This window comes from Harpia harpyja, chromosome Z, assembly GCF_026419915.1.
Source record: "Harpia harpyja isolate bHarHar1 chromosome Z, bHarHar1 primary haplotype, whole genome shotgun sequence".
NCBI classification, from domain to species: Eukaryota; Metazoa; Chordata; class Aves; order Accipitriformes; family Accipitridae; genus Harpia; species Harpia harpyja.
The window spans coordinates 43870658-43881194 of NC_068969.1; the positions used below are offsets into that span (position 1 = coordinate 43870658).

General features: G+C 50.0%; 1 protein-coding gene across 5 annotated transcripts in view; it reads right to left on the reverse strand.

The window, feature by feature from the left end:
• Positions 1 to 4824, reverse strand: part of TMOD1 (tropomodulin 1) — a 30225-nt gene extending 25401 nt beyond the window's left edge. For 2 of the 5 annotated variants that reach the window (XM_052777234.1, XM_052777236.1), the window contains exon 1: positions 4456 to 4575. The gene's annotated coding sequence lies outside the window, so the exon portion shown is untranslated. Of the gene's footprint in view, positions 1 to 732; positions 1195 to 4455; positions 4576 to 4705 lie in introns of those variants that run through there. The other 3 variants (XM_052777231.1, XM_052777228.1, XM_052777232.1) reach the window with 3 other exon arrangements.
• Between the last annotated feature and the right edge of the window lie 5713 nt (positions 4825 to 10537).

Genomic DNA, 10537 nt, shown 5'->3' on the forward strand with positions numbered 1-10537 from the left:
CTTTGCTTCTGCAGCATGAGCGTGAGTCACTCAGCCTCCAGCAGACCATCATAGTATCTTGCTTTGCAGCTTTCTCATGCTGAGAAGCCCTTGTGCAGCTTGCAGAGTAGCCAAGCATCATCTTGAATGATTCTCAATAAAATAGAGCACACATGGTAGTTGATGTCCCCAGTCCCTGCTCAGTGAGCAGTGCACATCAGGCATATCTTCATCACTTAGCCTTTCCACAGCACAGCTGGGCAGTGCCAGCACATTCATGCCCTGGATGAGAAGAGCAGACAGAGAAAACACAGGGGATGCTCCAGACAGTGAGAAGCTCTGTCATGTCAGATGCAGAAAGCAGAGCTCAGCACATACCCTCACCCGTCTGGGCAAGCCAGCCATCAACTAGAAAGACTGAGGCCCTCTCAGACTCCCTGCAAGAGGCTCATGCCTAATGAAATCCAGCAGGGAATCTGCCATCCCTTCAGGAAACTCACACTTCCCCCATAAGATCTGGATTTCCTCTGGTTTGATAAAAACCTCACAACCAGCAGCCATTAACCTAAGACATACTGAAATTCATATTTGAAAAGAAACATCTGGAAGGAGGCATTTTGGATCTATCAAAGCGCATCATGACTTCTGCCTCTCTAAATGACATGCCAGCCGTGCAAAACACATAATGCTATTTGGACTTATTGTCACCACCCAGAACCCTAAAGCAATGAACTTCAATATGCTATAGACAACACTTACTGATGCTTCATTCCCGTGGGCATCCTCATGCCAGTGCTGACAGTCCCATCCTTGCACTTGACATCTCCACAGCAAATGGCTTGTTGTCTGAGGTCATGCAAGCACTAGGGAAAGCTCCCTGTGCTCGACCAAAGTTACCTCTCCCTTCATCCACTGGTGCTGAGGGAAGTCATGCTGGCTGCACTCTCCTGGACCTTCCTCTCTCCTTGCGTGCCAGGAGGTGCAGCTCACCCAGGTGCAGCTCAACCTGACACTCAGAAACTGCCTGTATCTCCTAGCCCTCCTCTCCTCAACACTCCTGCAGCCTGCAAGCCACACAACTCAATACTGGCTCTTACCAACCACTCTTTCTTATCAGGACCATCCAGCAAATAGCCTGGATGTTTGGTGACCAGGCAACACGTAACAGGGTCAAACTCTGCCAAAGCCCAAATACAAACCATCCCAGCTGTGTCTCCCCTTTGCATATTTTTAAGGCACACATTTATAAACACAGTTATGTGTTCTTCTATTTGGGGGGAGGTTCTTTCATGCACCTGGCATGTACTTAATTGCTTAATTACTAAACCCTATGAAAAGTGCGTGGGCATACTAGAGTCATTAGAGACACCACGCACTCAGTTCCTGCTTTGTAACTTGAACCCTTCCACTTGGAAACTTCACAGCCAGCACAATCTCCTCTGAAAAGGGAGCCTGGGTTTCTTGCCTGAACTTCTGTTAGTCCTTGGACTTCTGCTTCTCTGGCACACTCCAGTTGCAGGGAGCAGCTGAACCCTGATGGATGCCATGTGAACACAGGAGCAGAAAGGCTCCTGTCTTGCACTGAGCAGTGCCTCAGACCCTTCAACAGGCAATGGCAACATCCTGTAAAACAGAGGCCCTGCCAGACTGCCCGGGGCAAAGCACAGCAAGCTGTTAGTAACACACCTACGTCTGCATGTTCCTGATCCCACCATACTGCTGGCACAGCTGAAGCAGAGGAAGTGAAAGTGAAATGCTCCATCAAGGTGCAGCTATTAAGCCCTACATAGGTTGATGCTTAATGAACACCAGAGCAAAATGAGTACTGTTCCAGCAGCAACGAGCATATGGTGTATGCTGTGCACTAAATCTGAATGAGACATTTAACAGAGGTGGGACCCTCGCACACTCCTCTGAGGCCTGAGGTAACAATGATACCACTTCCAGCGGGGAGAGCTACTAAACCACAGGGTGCTGGAACAGGGCAGAGCTCTGGGGAAGCATCCCCGTAGCCTTGTTTCCATGCTTCCCCCAGGGCATCTGCTACTGGTTGCTGCCAGCCCGAGTATCCTGGGCTGGACAGACTTTGGTATGACCCTGGATAGCCTCTGATAAGTGTTTATCTCATTCACCATGAGTGAACAGGAAGAACTACCTCCCAGGAGGGTGATGCAGCTCTGAGACAGGGCACCAGGCAGGTGGGGTCTCCATCTTTGGGGGTTTCTAGGCATAGGCCATATGAAGCCACAACCTCCTTGGCTGAGGAGAGATCTGCTGTGACCTAGGGATGGACTAGAGAACCGCTGAGCCACCAGCAGTGCTGGAGTCCTGTGACAAAAAACATGTGGCTGTTTAGCAACACAGAGCCATGGAACACAATTTTCATCTCCTGTTTCTTCCAAGAGTCTGGTAATTTTACCAAGTAAATATGTTTTGACTGCAAGTCCCTGCCTGGAATGGAGAAGTGAAGAGAGTCTTCCTAGCTCATGATTAGCAAACAGCTGTCAACTACAGAGGAAAAAATCAGAAAGCAGATCCCAGCCTCCTCCCCTTGAGCTGTGCTGGGCTTTCACAAAAACTCCACATGCCTGGAAAACATTGAAGTAGCAAACAGAAAAGTAAAACAGTTCATCTGCAAACATTATATTCAGTAGCACATTGCTCTGGAGGATGGAGTTACACATCTAGCAACAGGGACAGACGCTTTCTTACAAAAGGATCATTCAGGATCTTTTGAAAAGATAAATCAAACTGTCCTTTGGGTGAATGAAAGTAAAACATGGGCAAAGGAAATCAGTAATGAGATAGACCAGGCTGTCTCCACATCTGTTTGACTTTCCCAAATACACCAAGCAGGAGGGGAGGCAGCAACATATTCCCAATATTACGCAAAAACCTATTATCTGGAGAAAAGCCAGCAGACCATCACAGCTGAGAAATGTGTGGAGAAAAGAACAAGATGAGTCAGGCTGGAAAACAAAGCAATGCTGAAGGGGGGGGGGGGGGGGGGGAAGAGCCCTGACAGGAGGAAAACAGAGACCTTGAAATGAGCAGCAGTGAGCATACAATGCAGTGTCCTTGTTGGAATACCTGAATGCAGGTACATTAGGGCAACAGGTACAGAGGCTGTCAAGAGACAACAGCACAGGCTCTTCTACACCACTGCAAAAGGCATTCAGCTCTGGGCACCATGGTGCTAGCAAGACAGTGCTTGGCTTTAATGTTGTGGCCCAGCTCCTCCTTCCGAGAGGACACAAGATGAAAGGGCTCACTACTGTAACCTGAAGTAGGGCTTGCATGCTCAAAAGCTTGTCCAGTATTCACTCTATCGGGTAGTCTGAGAGAAGGTGCCACCTCTTGCTGCAAACCACGTCTCTTTGATGAGAAATGAGGAATTCATTCTTCACTCCCGTGCGAGCTGGCAGGTGACACATGAAGAAGGGATTTTATATATACCTAAAAATAACCTCAGCCACGTGGCTGAGCACCTTTCTGGCTCAAGGCCCAATATCCAAGGAAAGATGTAAAGCAACTAGAGAGAGGACCTCTGCCTAGAGGTAGGGCAGCCGGTCCAGAAGGGGGGCAGTGGGCAACAGGTTCTGCCCGCAGACCATCCAGGACCATTTCAAAAGCAGAAGCAGATACATGGGCACGTCGGGATGGCACGGGAGCGTGGGCAGAAGCTGTGTCCAGCTGTGTGAAGGAAAGTTATCTTCGAGATAGGCAGCGCCTCACAAGCAAGGCGGTGATTAATTCAAGGCGGTCAAGTATGGCCATGGAAAATACACTGCAAGGACTCAAGGAATCCTCCCCCCCGCCGCTGATTTCTACTTTTCCCATACAAAAGCAGCGCAGCTTTCTATTGATCCATCCCCTGGAGAACCATTTCCCAGCAGAGCTCCCGGGATTACAAACGCCAACAGCGGTCAAAAAGAACTACCGGCGCCCTTCGCCACCCGCCCGGCGCGGCACAGGCCCCTCTCCGGCACCTCCGGGCGCTGCCCCGCGGTCCCGGCTCTGCCGCGGACACGCGTGAGCGGCGCCGGCTGCCAGCCCAGCGCCTCCCCCGCGGGCTCCTGGCTGCCTGCTGGGGGGCACAGCGCCCTCGACCCCCTCCCCGGGGCCCGGGGACACCGGCTGCCGCAGGGCCGGCCGGCGGCTCCGCGCATCCCGGCGCGGCGCTCCGACGCCCCGGGCACGGCCTCCCGGGCAGGCAGGGAGGCAGAGATGGAGGCAGAGCTGCAGGCAGGCAGGGAGGGAGGGAGGGAGGGAGGGAGGGAGGGAGGGAGGGAGGCAGAGCTGCAGGCAGGGCGCTCAAGCACCCAGCCAGTCACCCCTGCGCGCTGCCGGGCGCACGCAGCGCGGAGGCGGCCGCTATTTATGTCGAGCCGGTGCCGGCCGGTGCCGGCCAAATATTCTGCCCAGATAAGGGCCGGGCCGGGCCGGGCCGGGCCCGCCACCCCGGCGCCCGCTTACCGCACCCGTGAGCCGAGCCGAGCCGTGCCGTGCCGTGCCGAGCCGAGCCGAGCCCGGGCGGCGCGTCCTGCCCGCGCCGGCTCCGCCGCTGCGGGGGGCGGGGGTCAGGCCGCAGCCCCGGCCCCAGCCCCGGCCCCGGGCCTGGCCGTCACTCAGTCGGGGCCGGCCCCGTCGCCCCTCCCGGCCGGGAACAGCTGTGCCGTGCCCGGCTGGGCCCCCGCCCCGGGTCCCGGGTTTGGTCTGTCCTTACCGTCCGCCCGCAGCCGGGAGGGCAACCTTGCACTGTCCATCCCCAGTGCACGGCGGGCGCTGCGGAGGAGGGCAGGGCTGCACGGGCGGCAGCCCCGGAGCAGCAAGGGCAGCACTTGCTTCCAAAGGGTCTCTCCCGCTTTTAACGATTCAGGCAGGCTGGAGCCTGCCTTTTGTCCCGTGGCAACTTCCTTCAGAGCGCCGAGCCGGGCGCCGCGGCAAACCGCCTTTTGGAAAGCCCAGCACGGTGTGCACGCCTCGGTTCGTGGGGACCCAGGCCACTGCGAAGCACCCTGAGGCTGCGGCTGGAAAAACTCTTTCCCCAGGAGGAGTGGTGCCGCCCTGAGACGGGGGAAGCGGCGGGGGGGGGGGGGGGGAGGGTCTCAAGGCTCAGCCAGACCAAGTCACGGCTGCACTGGCTTCTGGCTGGGGATGGCCCCGCTACCAGGGACGCTGGGGCCCTGCGGCTGCAAGCATGGGCACTTTGTACAAGCTGCTTCCCCGCAAACGCCATCAGTATCGATGCACCTGCTAATTCCATGTCTTATTTTACCCCCGTCAACATGCCCTGTACATCCAGTGGTGGCCACCTTCTTGAGCAGCTCCAAGCCTGCCATCAGCCCCGAGAGGTGCCTTGCAGCCTCATGGTGTCAACAGTTTTAATAATGTTGCTGCCAAATCTCCTTTCCCCTGCCTCACCTTTGAGTCACCTTAAAGCCCCATGGATTTGTCCTATAATCTTTTTTAACAAATCCCCCACAATGTATTGGCCCCAAGCTCCTCCATATCTCTGCTGCCTGGTCTCCACCAGCAGCCACAGGCCACGAGTGGAGAGGGCCACAGGTGTATCAGAGGAGGGCAGTCCATCTGAACACTTCTCCAGCCCCATGCTTCAAAGGCCCAGCGATGCCCTTTGTCTGAAAATGCCCCCAGTCTCCATGAGATGGTACCTGGATTTTTTTTCATGGCTTGTCATACAGCTCACCTGACTGGTGGCTGAGGTTGTGTGTCCCATGGCATTTGGAGAAAGATCTGCAGTTAGCCCTGGAAATACTGCTCATGGCTAGGCCAAATGAAGGATACAAATGGGGACCCTGCCAAGCACTAGATTCAGGCATACCTCGTAGAGGTGAGCAGGATTATGGCCCAAGTCACTGGCATCATCCCAGCTGCAGGCAGGAGTGAAAAGGGCACTTAGAACCACCCAGTTTACCCACTGACTGGCCCAAATGCCTGAATTTCTTCAGGCTGAAGCAGCTCAGTGGGTACCTGCTTACCAAATGTCTTTCTCAAGGGTGTGCAAGCTGCGAGCAGCTCAGAAAGGGATCCCCCAGCACCACCAAGCTTCCCTACAAGCCCACGTTGGCTTTGCACTGAGATACACGAGCCACTTAATTTTTATCTCATCTGGCTGCTGTCAGGTCTAGCTTTGTGGGCACCAGAAGCTCGTCCAAGGTGAGTGCTACAGTCCCCTTAGAATGCACTCAGCCTGTCTCCATCAGGCAAGACATTAACCCAGCTTCTCAGCATATTTGTTTTCAGTGTAAGTATTGGTGATGCTTCTTTTTTAGCTGTCTACCATGACACACTGCAGTAACAAATGCTGCAAGTAACGCACCCTGCAGCACTGTTCACAAGACACTAGGTATTTCTAACTCCAACTACACCTAAGCCCTTCTTCAAAACAGCTCCCGAGGTAATGGCTTGGCACGCTTGAAGCATGTCCGCTCAGGTCACAAGCTCCTCTTGCCCTAGCCAACTTCTAACCTCACAGAGCAGGACAATTCTCCAGTTCAAGACTTCCAGTCTGAAAATACCAGCAACTAACAAAAGAACACAAAAGGAAGCTTTCAGGCATTATGAAGGTTTAAAGTCAGGGTTTTTTTCATTGCATGGTTCTTCACTTTTCCTGTCTAACACAATCACCACATGAGAATCTAGGCTCTCTCAAAGGTTTGCCTGATGCACAGCAACTGTGAGAACAAAGGATGAGGTGGTGAAAACACAAAGACAAAAGAGCTTTGCAACAAAAGTCTCCCCAAATGGGGAAAGGGTAGTCCAGGAGTGGAAACTTTGGAGATAGGAACTCATTTTGGGACGGCAAAGAGGGTTCTCGCGTTTCTCTGATGAAACAGAGTTCTTCAAAACGAGCCAGGGTGAACACACTGGGAGATGAAAACAGGTAAACTTAAACTTTGTAAACTTAAACTTTGTAAACTTAACAAAATATTGAGATGGAATAAACAGAAGAGAGGTGGTTTGAAAGTGCTTACTGTTCACAGCCTTGGAAAGTAAGAGATCTGCTTTGTTTTCTGAATTATTACAGCGTCATCTGCTTTCCCTAGGTAATGAACGCTCATTTTCCAGTTTATAAAATTCACAACGGTCCACAAAAGACATCTAGCAATGCTGCATTCCCTTTTTCTGACTGAAAAGTTATCTTGAGTGGGGTTCCAAGAACTACACACTTCATCTCCACATCCCAAGGGAGGATCAGCTGGGCTTCTGCAGGTACCTCCTACCTGGTTTTGGCATTTATAATGAAACTGGAGTTCCAGTGAGTTTCCAGGTTTTTCCCTTCTCTTTAGAAAGATTGCCTAATACCTAATGTAAACTTACCTTCCTGCAATTCAAGCCCTTACGTCTCCTTTTTTGCCTACATATAAAACCAGATTCTTTACCAGTGAAAACTTTTGAAAGCGTTCCCCTCCTTAGCCTTCTCCTATCCAGGCTAACTACAAATCCTTCTATTTAAGCTAGGTTTTCTAGACTTTCATTGTTCTTGCTTTTGTCTGGATTGTCTGTAATTAATACACGTCTTCCTTGTAAGACAGTGCCCAGAACTGCATGCAGGATTCCTGTGGAGGCCTTTCTAATAGCAATCAGAATGGAAAGATCATGTGAAACCATAACTCCGTCGCCTGCTTGATTCAGACACATGCTATGGAAGCACCCCTGGTGAGGTGTCACGCATTCATGACAGCCGAGAAACCATTCACGACAAACTCCAAACACAGACTGCTGAAAAACTGAAGTTAAAATCCATGCAGCATTCTGTGTGAATTAACAAGGTACACAGAGCAGGCAGGTCTAATACCTTCTAGGGACAGCAGACTAACTACTAATTATGCTAACTTCTTCATGGATCAGGAACTTCAACAAGCTCAGAATGTTCAATATTTTGTACAGCCAACACCACCTGCACATTTTTCAAAGCCAGAGCACAAAATGTACTCAAATAGCACTAGCAGGTCAGTGAGCAAATGTATTGGAGAATCTTACAGGCTGGTCAGTGGGTGTCCTGGTTTCGGCCAGGATAGAGTTAATTTTCTTTCTAGTAGCTGGTATAGTATTATGTTTTGGATTTAGTAGGAGAGTAATGTTGATAAGAAACACACTGATGTTTTCAGTTGTTGCTAAGGAGAGTTTAGACTAAGTCAAAGATTTTTCAGCTTCTCCAGCAAGAAGGCTGGAGGGGCACAAGAAGTTGGGAGGGGACACAGCCAGGACAGCTGACCCAAACTGGCCAAAGGGGTATTCCATACCATGTCATGTCATGCCCAGTATATAAACCGGGGGGAGTTGGCCTGGGGGGTGGATCGCTGCTCAGGAACAAACTGGGCATTGGTTGGCGAGTGGTAATTGCACTGTGCATGACTTGTTTTGTATATTCCAATCCTTTTATTATTATTATTGTGATTTTATTATTGTTACTATTATAATTATTCATTTCTTCATTTCTTTCCTATTAAACTGCTCTTATCTCAACCCACGAGTTTTACTGCTTTTCCTCAATTCTCTCCCCCATGCCACTGGGTTTGGGGAGTGAGCAAGCGGCTGTGTGGTGCTTAGTTGCTGGCTGGGGTTAAACCAATACAGTGGGCTAAAAAAGTAACATTAAAAGCAGATGTAAAATCGTAGCGCTGCAATGGAGATCACAGTGTAAGAAGAGAGTAGGTAAGTAACTAAGTAACAGCAGAGTACCCATAGCATAATGGACTAGTAATGGAGATACTTAAAATAGGGGTGGTACTGTATAGCGGGTATGAAGATGGGGACACATTTCAATGCAGCCTGTGGATACAGCATATGAACTGAAGACAGCATTGTGTTAATCACTTTGGGTGGGTGTATGCTCAATGCATGCATAAAGTGATTCACCACATGGACTGTGGTGCTCTTGGGTTTGCAGATCAGTTAGGCTGCACTCTGTTTTACCAACATACAAAGCAGCCTATGTGAACCCCAGTACTGAGCTGTGCAAATGCGTGAGACACTATGAATATTGTCCTTGCTTCTGATCTGGGCTTCTTAGTCTCTGGAGCAGCCACCAACAACCAAGGAGAGGGTGAGGCATACTCCAGAAGGAGCAGACAAGCAGCTCAAAAAGCATCTTGAGTCTCTCGAACATCTACCAGGCTCTTTCCCCTAATAACAGAAGTGTAGAGTCCCAAAGCCTGCTCCATCAGTTCACAGGTGCAAATCAGCTCCTGGCCAACAGCACATCCCCAAGCCTCAAAGGATGCAAACACAGCATGGGCATTTATCACACAACCAGAAAAACTTCAGAACAGTTCCAGCAAAACACCTTACACCATCACAATTATCAATTAACAGGCCATCAAACTTTGCAAGATAGCAGATGAAGGTGGCATATGCTCTCAGACACATAGGAAAACTCTCACTCTCTTCAGGAGCTCAGGAAAGTGCTTGTCTCATCCTAATGACCTGCACCATTCAGATTTTCAGGCTCAGAAGCAGTCCTACACAGAAAAAAACTTCTGCATGGAAGCTCATCCTACAGTAGTTCATCATCACATTGATTCCCTCACCTGCATTATTCATCTTTTCTACAGTGGCAGCTGAGGAAACAGAAATTGATTAACATGGAAAAATATCAGTATCTCAGGCATTAACATAACTTCTCTCTCAACGAGTACACTTAAGAGTCTCACCTCAGCATACTTAAATAGGGACAGGACCATGTCAACTAGCAATCTGCATTAGATTAGCAGTTTGTTAGTTTATCACTGCCTGCTCTACTCATAAGGGCTCTGCTATACCCTGTGTACAGTCCGGGCAGAGAGACACTCACCAGACTTCCAAGAGGACTCCTTGCTGCTTAGCTCATACCTTCTCCAGAACTACACCAGAATTAGACTAAGAGGGTGCAAACGTAAGTCTCACATGCTTAAACAGCTTGTTTACTCAGAATATTTGCATGCATTTTCCTTCTTCCATCCTAATGTTACGTATGCACTGCACCTTTCAAATCATGGTTCCCTTTCTGTCCAGTCTCCTAGACCTGTGCAGACAGCATGCTGGTAGAATTTCTTAGCTCAGCTTGTATATTACTAGAAAGATTATATAGCTACGCACAGCAGAAAAATTCCTTCTGCTGGCATTCACTGTGTAAAGCTTTAACACTGTGCTTAACAATCTGAAGGGACTACAGCAAGCAAACTCAAATCTAGCCAGCAGACTGTGAAATACACTGTCTATATCTCCTCTAAATATTTCCAAGGCCAAAAATAAAGTGTGCTCTAAAGTGGGCCAAAAATACTGTGTTCAGAGGACTTTAAGCACCGATCCACATGCTTATAGGACATTGCTTGCTCCTGTCTCCAGGGAGCAGCAGTCCTTGAAAGTTGCTCAGAAGCATACATGAAAATGAGCTATCAAAAAAGGGGGAAAGGAATGCCTTGAATTTAGCAGCTGGTTGGGGGGGGTGGGGGTGGGTGAGGAGGGGAGTGGAGAATTCAGAAAAATGGTAGCATTGCTAAAGAACTGCAAGCAGACTAGTAAGCACATGAAGTGCATACCCTTTTGTGAA